This window comes from Phalacrocorax aristotelis, chromosome 1, assembly GCF_949628215.1.
Source record: "Phalacrocorax aristotelis chromosome 1, bGulAri2.1, whole genome shotgun sequence".
In the NCBI taxonomy this organism is placed as follows: domain Eukaryota; kingdom Metazoa; phylum Chordata; class Aves; order Suliformes; family Phalacrocoracidae; genus Phalacrocorax; species Phalacrocorax aristotelis.
Window position 1 is genome coordinate 155,544,699 of NC_134276.1, and position 7,715 is coordinate 155,552,413.

The following is a 7,715-nucleotide window of genomic DNA, read 5'->3' on the forward strand; positions in this document are numbered from 1 at the left end:
GGTTGCTTCTGTGAAGAGTTGCTGGACTCAAAGCACTTTCTACTAGCTGTGTGTGTGTAAGAATACATGTTGAGGGAAAGCAGTTGGTCTCATTGGTCTTAATTTGGTTCAGACAGAAGCCAAAGAAATAATGAATAAGACTTTTCTTCCTCTTTGAAGGCTGCTGGGGGGCAGAAGATCACCTGCTTCATGTGAGCTAGGAGAGCTGCAGTTGGTCATCAGACACCCAGAGAGACAGAGCTCTGTGGGGACAGCAGAAGCCACGTGCCAGGCTACTCAGTGTGGTCCCCAGGGCCACCTGTCCCCTCCCCTACGGATCAGCCCAGGCTCAGCCCCTCCACCTCACTGGTGCAGCTGTAGCCCCAAAGGCTCAGCGTGCCCCTACAGAGAAGGGAAAGGGCTGGTGGGAGAGGGAGCAGCTTCTGAGGGACGTGGGCTGGTGTAGGCATGTGGCATGGAGCTGACAGAGCCTAAGGGAACCATGGGGAAACCTTCCAAACCTGCTTCCACCTGCCCTCCCAAAACCTCTCCTTATGTTTCCCAGCCCTCGTGTTACCCAGCACACACAATCCCACATGGAGCCTGCACTGCTTGGCTACGCAGTTTTTGTTTGTAACGTGTCCTGACTGTCCCTCCAGCCAACTGTGCTGGTCCTGGGGTGCCAGGGGTGCTCTTGCCCCTCCAGACCAGTTTGGCAGCAGGGCTAGGAGGGCAGCCTCCAGCAATGGGAGTGTGCTAGCCTCTTCTGCAGTCCTTTAAGAGTTAATTCCTCCCTGTGCCCTAGGCATGTGGCCATGTTTTCACTGGAGTGGAAGCTGTGTTTCCATATGTCCCTAACTCCCATGGTTGGCACCTTGGTGTGGACATCTGCACCACTCGGCATGCCCGTGCCCTTGCAAAAACTCACCTGAACTTGTATTGAGCAAATCCACCTGGCCCTGGTCCCCCATGCACATTTTGCAGCTGCCATTGCTGCATGCATAGGGGGTGTACATGCCCCCAAACCACCCTGAAAGCAAATGCACCAGCTTATCTGCCTGGACGATATCTAGCATGACTATTTCTCAAATATAAGTAATAACTGACTTACTGTAATCTCTTAGGATGTGCTACTGTGGTGCGTGGTTGCACAAACCAAGATGTTATGTATTCAGAGTTGTATCTGCCTGCCTGAATGACAGAAATTAAGTACTTGCTGCTTTCTACTTCATTTAAACCTGCAGGAGCCTGTAGTGCTCACCCTTCTCATGCACCAAGATAACCACCTGCACTGCTCGCCAATCGGGGACTTCTTCACCAAGTAGCATCTGAGCAAATCTCTTAATAACAAAGGGACTACACACAGATTATTGTGATCATAATTTGGCTGACATAGCCTGTAACACTAATAGAGATGCTGGAGATGGAAAACCCAGCTTGAGTCTCAGATCCCTGCTGGAAAGTAATAAAATAAAGAGGAACAAAATCTGTGATTTTATTTGCTACCAAATCTTGGAAAAACACAAAAGTGGAACCCTGCCAATGCTGGCAATTTTTCAGAGCGGAGCCTCACTCTGAGGTAGGATTAGAAGTGGAAGTGCATTTTGTGTCTCTGACATTAGGATCATGTTGTTGTGTACAAATGAAGGGTTTACAGTCATTTGACATTTGTTGGTTTCTCTCGTAATTATTGTGTGCTGCTTTTACACCTTCAGAGTATTTTTGAACATCTTCTGATAGTAGAATAGAAAAGAACTTCAGCTATTGTTAAAAAAGGTGTCTATTTTGCTAATGCAAAGAACTGACAAAAGAACCGCTTCAGCGGAAGTGCTCTTATAAAAATGGAGCGGTGTTGTCATTCTCCTTTGTTGAGAACATTGGCGAAGGGAGGCTGGCTTTTACGTAGTCTCTTTTGTTCGTCCCTGGGCAATGGCAGAACTCACAGCTAAATTCTGGTGGCAGAAACTTCTCCTCTGATGGTAGCTGAGAATGATATAATGTCATGTATAATCATAACAACAACAAAAAAATCCCTAACCCATAGCTTCGGTTTGGAATACCAGAATGAGCCTGCAGTACTAAGAATACAGAAAAAGCTATTAAAATGTTTTAAATATAAAAAGAGCCACTTGATAAAATCAGTAGCAAATAAAAGGAATGTAAATGTAATTTTAAATTATTTATTTCACTCCCCCTCTTTTTTTGTGTTAACATATCCTTGGCTCCCAGTTCACAACCACACGCTAATTATAAATGTAAGAAAACCTAACTCTCTACCATGCTAATTAAACTGTATGTCACATAGACATTTGGGGAGAATTTCCCATGCTTTCCAGTGTGAATGGAAGGAAAGAGCAGCGGTGCTCACTTTAAACTGGATTTTTTTCTAGTACCTTGCAAAAAGGCTTCATTGTATTTTGATTAATCCATGCTTGGTCCACCTCGGATGTTTCCATGGAAACAGAATTTTTTTCCTTGATGGCAACTGTTAGGCTCAGGAAGGCTCCTCGCTGCACAAAACCACTCCAGCTCCTAAAGAACTACTTGTTGGAAATTTAATGTGCACAAACAAAACTCCCAAATTTCTCCTTAGTATTATTGTTGTCAATGCTAATAGAGAACTGTTTTCTTAATGATACACAGAGGTGCCTTTTCACTCCACAAGCAAATAGAACAACAGTAGTATTCTTTCCACTGCAAGAGAGCACTTCTCATGGTCCAGAAAAAATTAGCCTGCAAACCTTCCAAAATTGAATTTTAAGAGTTCTGATGTGTGAGTATTATTTAGTTCTGGGTCCAAATAATTTGGCTTAATGGCTGTAAAAATTTAATCTTTTTTTTTTTTTGCAGATAGGCAATAATTTGAACAAATTATTCTTGTGTGTCACAATTTGGGTTGTGGGATTTGCGGTGGGGGGGTGGGTTCATTTTGGTTTGGGTTTTTCCCCAAAAAGAAAAAGATACTCTCTTAATGCATGCTACTGTGATATTTGGAATAGGTTTTGAAAATCAACCAACAGAGGGAGCATTTGTGTGGTAGTATTAATTTAACCAAGTGGTTGGAAACATGATCATCATTTCCCCCAGTATTTTTCAACGACCTATTTGTTGTTTAAAATTATTAGAGTTCTTGATCGTTTGCAAAAATAGAAAATGTTTTGGTTTGGAGTGGTTTAGTTTTCAAAAAATCCAATCTTAACTTTGCTGACAGTGCAAGTAGCTATTTTAAATTGATTGTCAGTTTTATTGTTTGGAAAACTAGAAGTTTTAGACCACAGACTATTTATTATTTTGGTTAAAAAGTAATTATTGGTTAAAAATACATTGAGGAAAACAGTTCAAACACCTCAAATTTATATTTGCCTTTTATTATAGTAATGTTTAGGAGTGTCACCCAGACTTCAAGATCTCCTCATGCCAGAGTCTGTAAAAATACAGGACGTAAATATTTTTATTACAATAATGCCCTGACACTAGTGGTTGTATAAGTCAGAGCAGAGAGAAAAAAAAAAATCTATTGATTTGTTAATATTTTTTCTGTTTCATCTTTGTTCATCATGGCAGGGAAAATGGAAAAGCACTTTAAGAGCAAAACACAGTTTTCAAACTTCTTCCAAGGACATACTGAAAACAGAAATGATATATCAAGCTAGAGAAAAAAAAGCAGAAGCCTCAGTATTTCTTGGTACCTCTTTTACGTGTTCACTATTAGAATCTGTTCAATAATAATCATACTTTTTTGCACCCTGTGCTCTTCCCTAATTTTTCCTGTTAAGCTTTTGGGGCACTGTTACTTTTAGCTACTATAACCGCACTCTATAATACTTCTCTATTGTCAGCACAGGGTGTGAAGGGACTGCTGCTCTTCACAATGTCTCAGCGGATCAGTGTCAGGTACCTGACTGAATGACACGGGAGGCGGTGCAACAATTTAGAACAGGACAAAAAAGTGAAATAACTGGGGAGACCGGGGCTGGTCTGCAACTACTTGAGTGAAACTTGGTGAGGGTTAAGGGCTGAACATCCCTCTTGGCTGGGAAATATGACAATGCCCAAAGTTGCCATGTAGTCCTGGTGGATCTGGTGGTGATGTACCACAGGCTTGACTTTGGAGAACTGTGTTGCCCAAAGACCAGGGTTTCTTTGAAGACAATATTTCTCCTTTATAGGTGGGGCTGCTTTCATGAGTGCTTGTTTTGAACCTCACAAGAATCATGTGGTAACCTGGAGTTACTAAGACCTTCTAGTTAGTAAGATTTTTTTTCTTGATATTGCTTTCCCGGCTGGATAAATTGGGATGTAACTAATTGTTTCATCATTTGTCCTACCTCCTAGAATAAGCAACCCCAGGAACCTGCGGTGTCTCATGCTCTCAGGAATGGGAAGACAGAATGATATTAATGGTATCAAGACTGTCTTAAGATTAGGTGGGGAGTGGTAGAGTCTGCAACACTGCCATGTGCGGCAGAGGGAGAACCCTATTTATATGCCAGCAGGCTATTCTGGGTGTGCTAACGCTGGGAGTGAGCAGCTGTGAGAAAAACAGAGAATAAGTGATAGTACACTCTGAAATGGAAATCATAGCAAAGCGCCATATGTGTTGACTAAGTAGTACCGCCAGCGCCCTTATTTCAGTGCTCTGAAGAGATAGCTTCCAACTTGATGAATTTCCACAAAATTGCTATGCCACACAGCAGTCTCCAGAAGTCTCTGGAAATGCAGCCATTCTGACCCATACACAGCACATGGGACAACACTGGTCAGCAACAATCAATCTTGAATGCTGCTGGAAGACCAGACAAGACCTGAAATATTTGCTTTCCTCATTGCAGACCTCATTAGCAAATGTACACACCATCTCCTGGGAATGCAGTTTCCTAATCATGAGGTTCTTATGTGAGCACCGTGCACATAAGTCATGCATTGCAATGTCTACCTTCACCTCTTAAAATTTAAAAAAAAAAAAAAAAGCGCAGAATACGTGTTCTCTGGACAAGGCTGATTTTCCACATGGTTTGGTTATTTATTTTCCTACCGTGACACTGGTCATTATCAATAGTTTCCTTTCAGTTTTGTACTTGGCCTCCTTAAGGATCTGAGAAGCATCTGTGAGTCCATGCACCATGGAGTAACTCCTGCCAAGCTGTGGACACAGCAGTAATGCCGCCGCAGCACATGCATGTAGCCAAGAACAAGCAGGGACTTACATTAGTGGGAACTTTGGGTGGACTTCCTAAAATTTTTGAATGAAGCAGGCTCCATTAACACCTGTAAATAGAAGCCAGGCTATTAAAAGCAGTTAGGGCTCTGTTATGGCCTCATGTCTCAAAATGCTCTGCACGTAACATCACAAAGCCTTGAGAACCCAGTGGTTCTTGAACACTCTGGCCCCATTACAGGTTAAGCCCTTCTCAGCATGGCTGCTTCAGGCACTGGCTCAGAGGCGCTTACAGCAGCTCCGGATGCAGCTGCAGTCATCCTGGCATGGCCTTCCACATTGCCTGGTCCACAGAGCCAGTGGTGCATGCTGCAGCCCTGTGGCAGCCATGGCCCCACTCCTGCTTCCCTCCTCTTTCCTCCTCCCTATAAATCCTCGTGGAAATCACTCCTCAGACCAGGCGTTGCTCCCAGTGCGCCTGAGGGCTCCATCCTTTCTGCGTGTGCATTGCACTGCTGGCATGCCTGGTGGTGTCTCAGAAAGGTCACCATGCTTTTCACCGTTTCCCATGGTGGAAACAGGCTGTTCCCTGCCCAGAAAGCCTGAGAGCACACGGACATACCCACTACCTGCACAGTCAGGACCTTGCAGTGACCTAGGCCAAAAGGTATTTGACAGCTTTAGTGTTCCCCACCTGCCACCTTAATTAATTGTCATTTTCTAGCTCAGGTTCACGCACTTGTGCATAACAGCAAATTGTGCATCTAATATCAGACGGTTTTCCAGTAACTAGTGTTGTATTAACCCTGGCAGTTTTGGTGTTTATCATCTTGTGGGAAACACCAGGCTGATGCCGGAGAAACTCATCCTGCCAATTTATTCTGGGTTATTTGAAAGAAAAATCAAACAATTTTGTGCTTTGGTTGCAGAGTAAGGTGTACGTCAGAAGCAGCTAAGTCCTATTTTCAAAACTGAGATATCTAAAGATGTCTAACTTTAGGTATCTAAAGATGTCTAAAGATGCGTCACACTGAAAATCCCTAGGAGACAGGTACATAGTAAAATTTCCAACAAACCTGGGGATCTAACAGTGCTGTGAGCAACCCATGAGGTTTCCGATTTTGTAATCAGTTTAGGCACCCAACTCCCACTGATTGTCGAGGTTGTGTATCTAACAATGGCTGTTTAAAGGTCACACTTAATGGTTAAACACAAGAGGTTTCTCACTGGTGTTGATGAATTGGAGTAATTGGCCATCATGACGCAGCAGCAGCACACAGAAGATTGTCAGTGGAAGGTGCCCTAGATGAAGCTAAGCACAGGGTTTGTGGGGCCACAAATTTGGAGGACTCTGCAGCCACTGCTTTCATCTTGATTGGCTTCTTATTTGGGATTGTCACCTTACAGCTGGCAAATTCACAGATCGTGGAAATCTGAGGTGAAAACTAGGGCACTGAAACCAGCTCTTGAGCAAGATTCCTCTCATGACTCAGATTCTTCTCACCTCGCCATGGGTGAAGCGCACTGGTGCAAGAACAGTGGTTCCCACAAATAACCACAGTTCAGAGACCAAAATTATAGGCACATGCATATAGTTGTGTGGTTAATCGTGAACGTATGGAGTGTGTTTTGAAAATGTTGCATGATGTAATTACTAGCTTTTGTGCTGTAAACTCCTTAGGGAAATTACTGTTGTATGAATGTATACATTAGCCATATGCCCATTGTATCTAATGTTCTGTTCGGAAAAAATAGATTGGTCGATAATTTGACCTAAGTTCACTGTTTCTTATGGGTCATCAAATTAGTCAGAACTATATTTGGTGAACTTGAAAGCATAGTTATCTTAGGGCCCATAATGGGATTTGCAGGTTCTCACTGAAGGAAACAAGCTCCATGACATTTACACCGGTGAAATACTTCATCCTAGCACCTTCAAAAGCAGGTAATGCTTTTACATGCCTCCAACTCAAGAACCCTAAGGAGTCATTAATTTTTCTATGCATCTATCGTTTGAAATTTGGTTGCTTAAAAGTGCTGGGAGCTGAGTACCCAAAATGGCTTTGAATGAGTATAACTAAGGCTAGAAAGGGCCTCTGGAATCATCATTCTTCAAAAGCTGTTATCATGCCAGGGGAAGGGAAATAGCTTAGACACCTGTTAGTGATGGTGCTTGAAAACACAGTGTACGTGAAGAAAAGAGAAAATGCAACTTTTTTTTTTTTTTAAAAAAAGGAAAAACAACAACAAAAAAGGAAATTCTAAACACAAAGTACCAAGTAATCTTTGATCTGCTTTATTCCAAGCTTTCTTAAGAGTTGCCCTATTCCATATTCAGACTTTTTGACCTGTTTTGCCAAGTGGATTTATGCATAAGTTCAGGCACCAGGGAAGGCTATAAAAGCTCACAGGACTAGATCCTTGTTGTAGTTCCCTTAGCCATCTTGCACTCAGTTACTTCTGCAGAGTTTCTCATGCACTGTGATTCATGGCTGTGTGCTCAGGGTCTTTCATAGCCTTCAGAACAACCTGTGGAAGTGCCTAATGGGGCGCTAATGGGCCTTAACCACCCTGACGA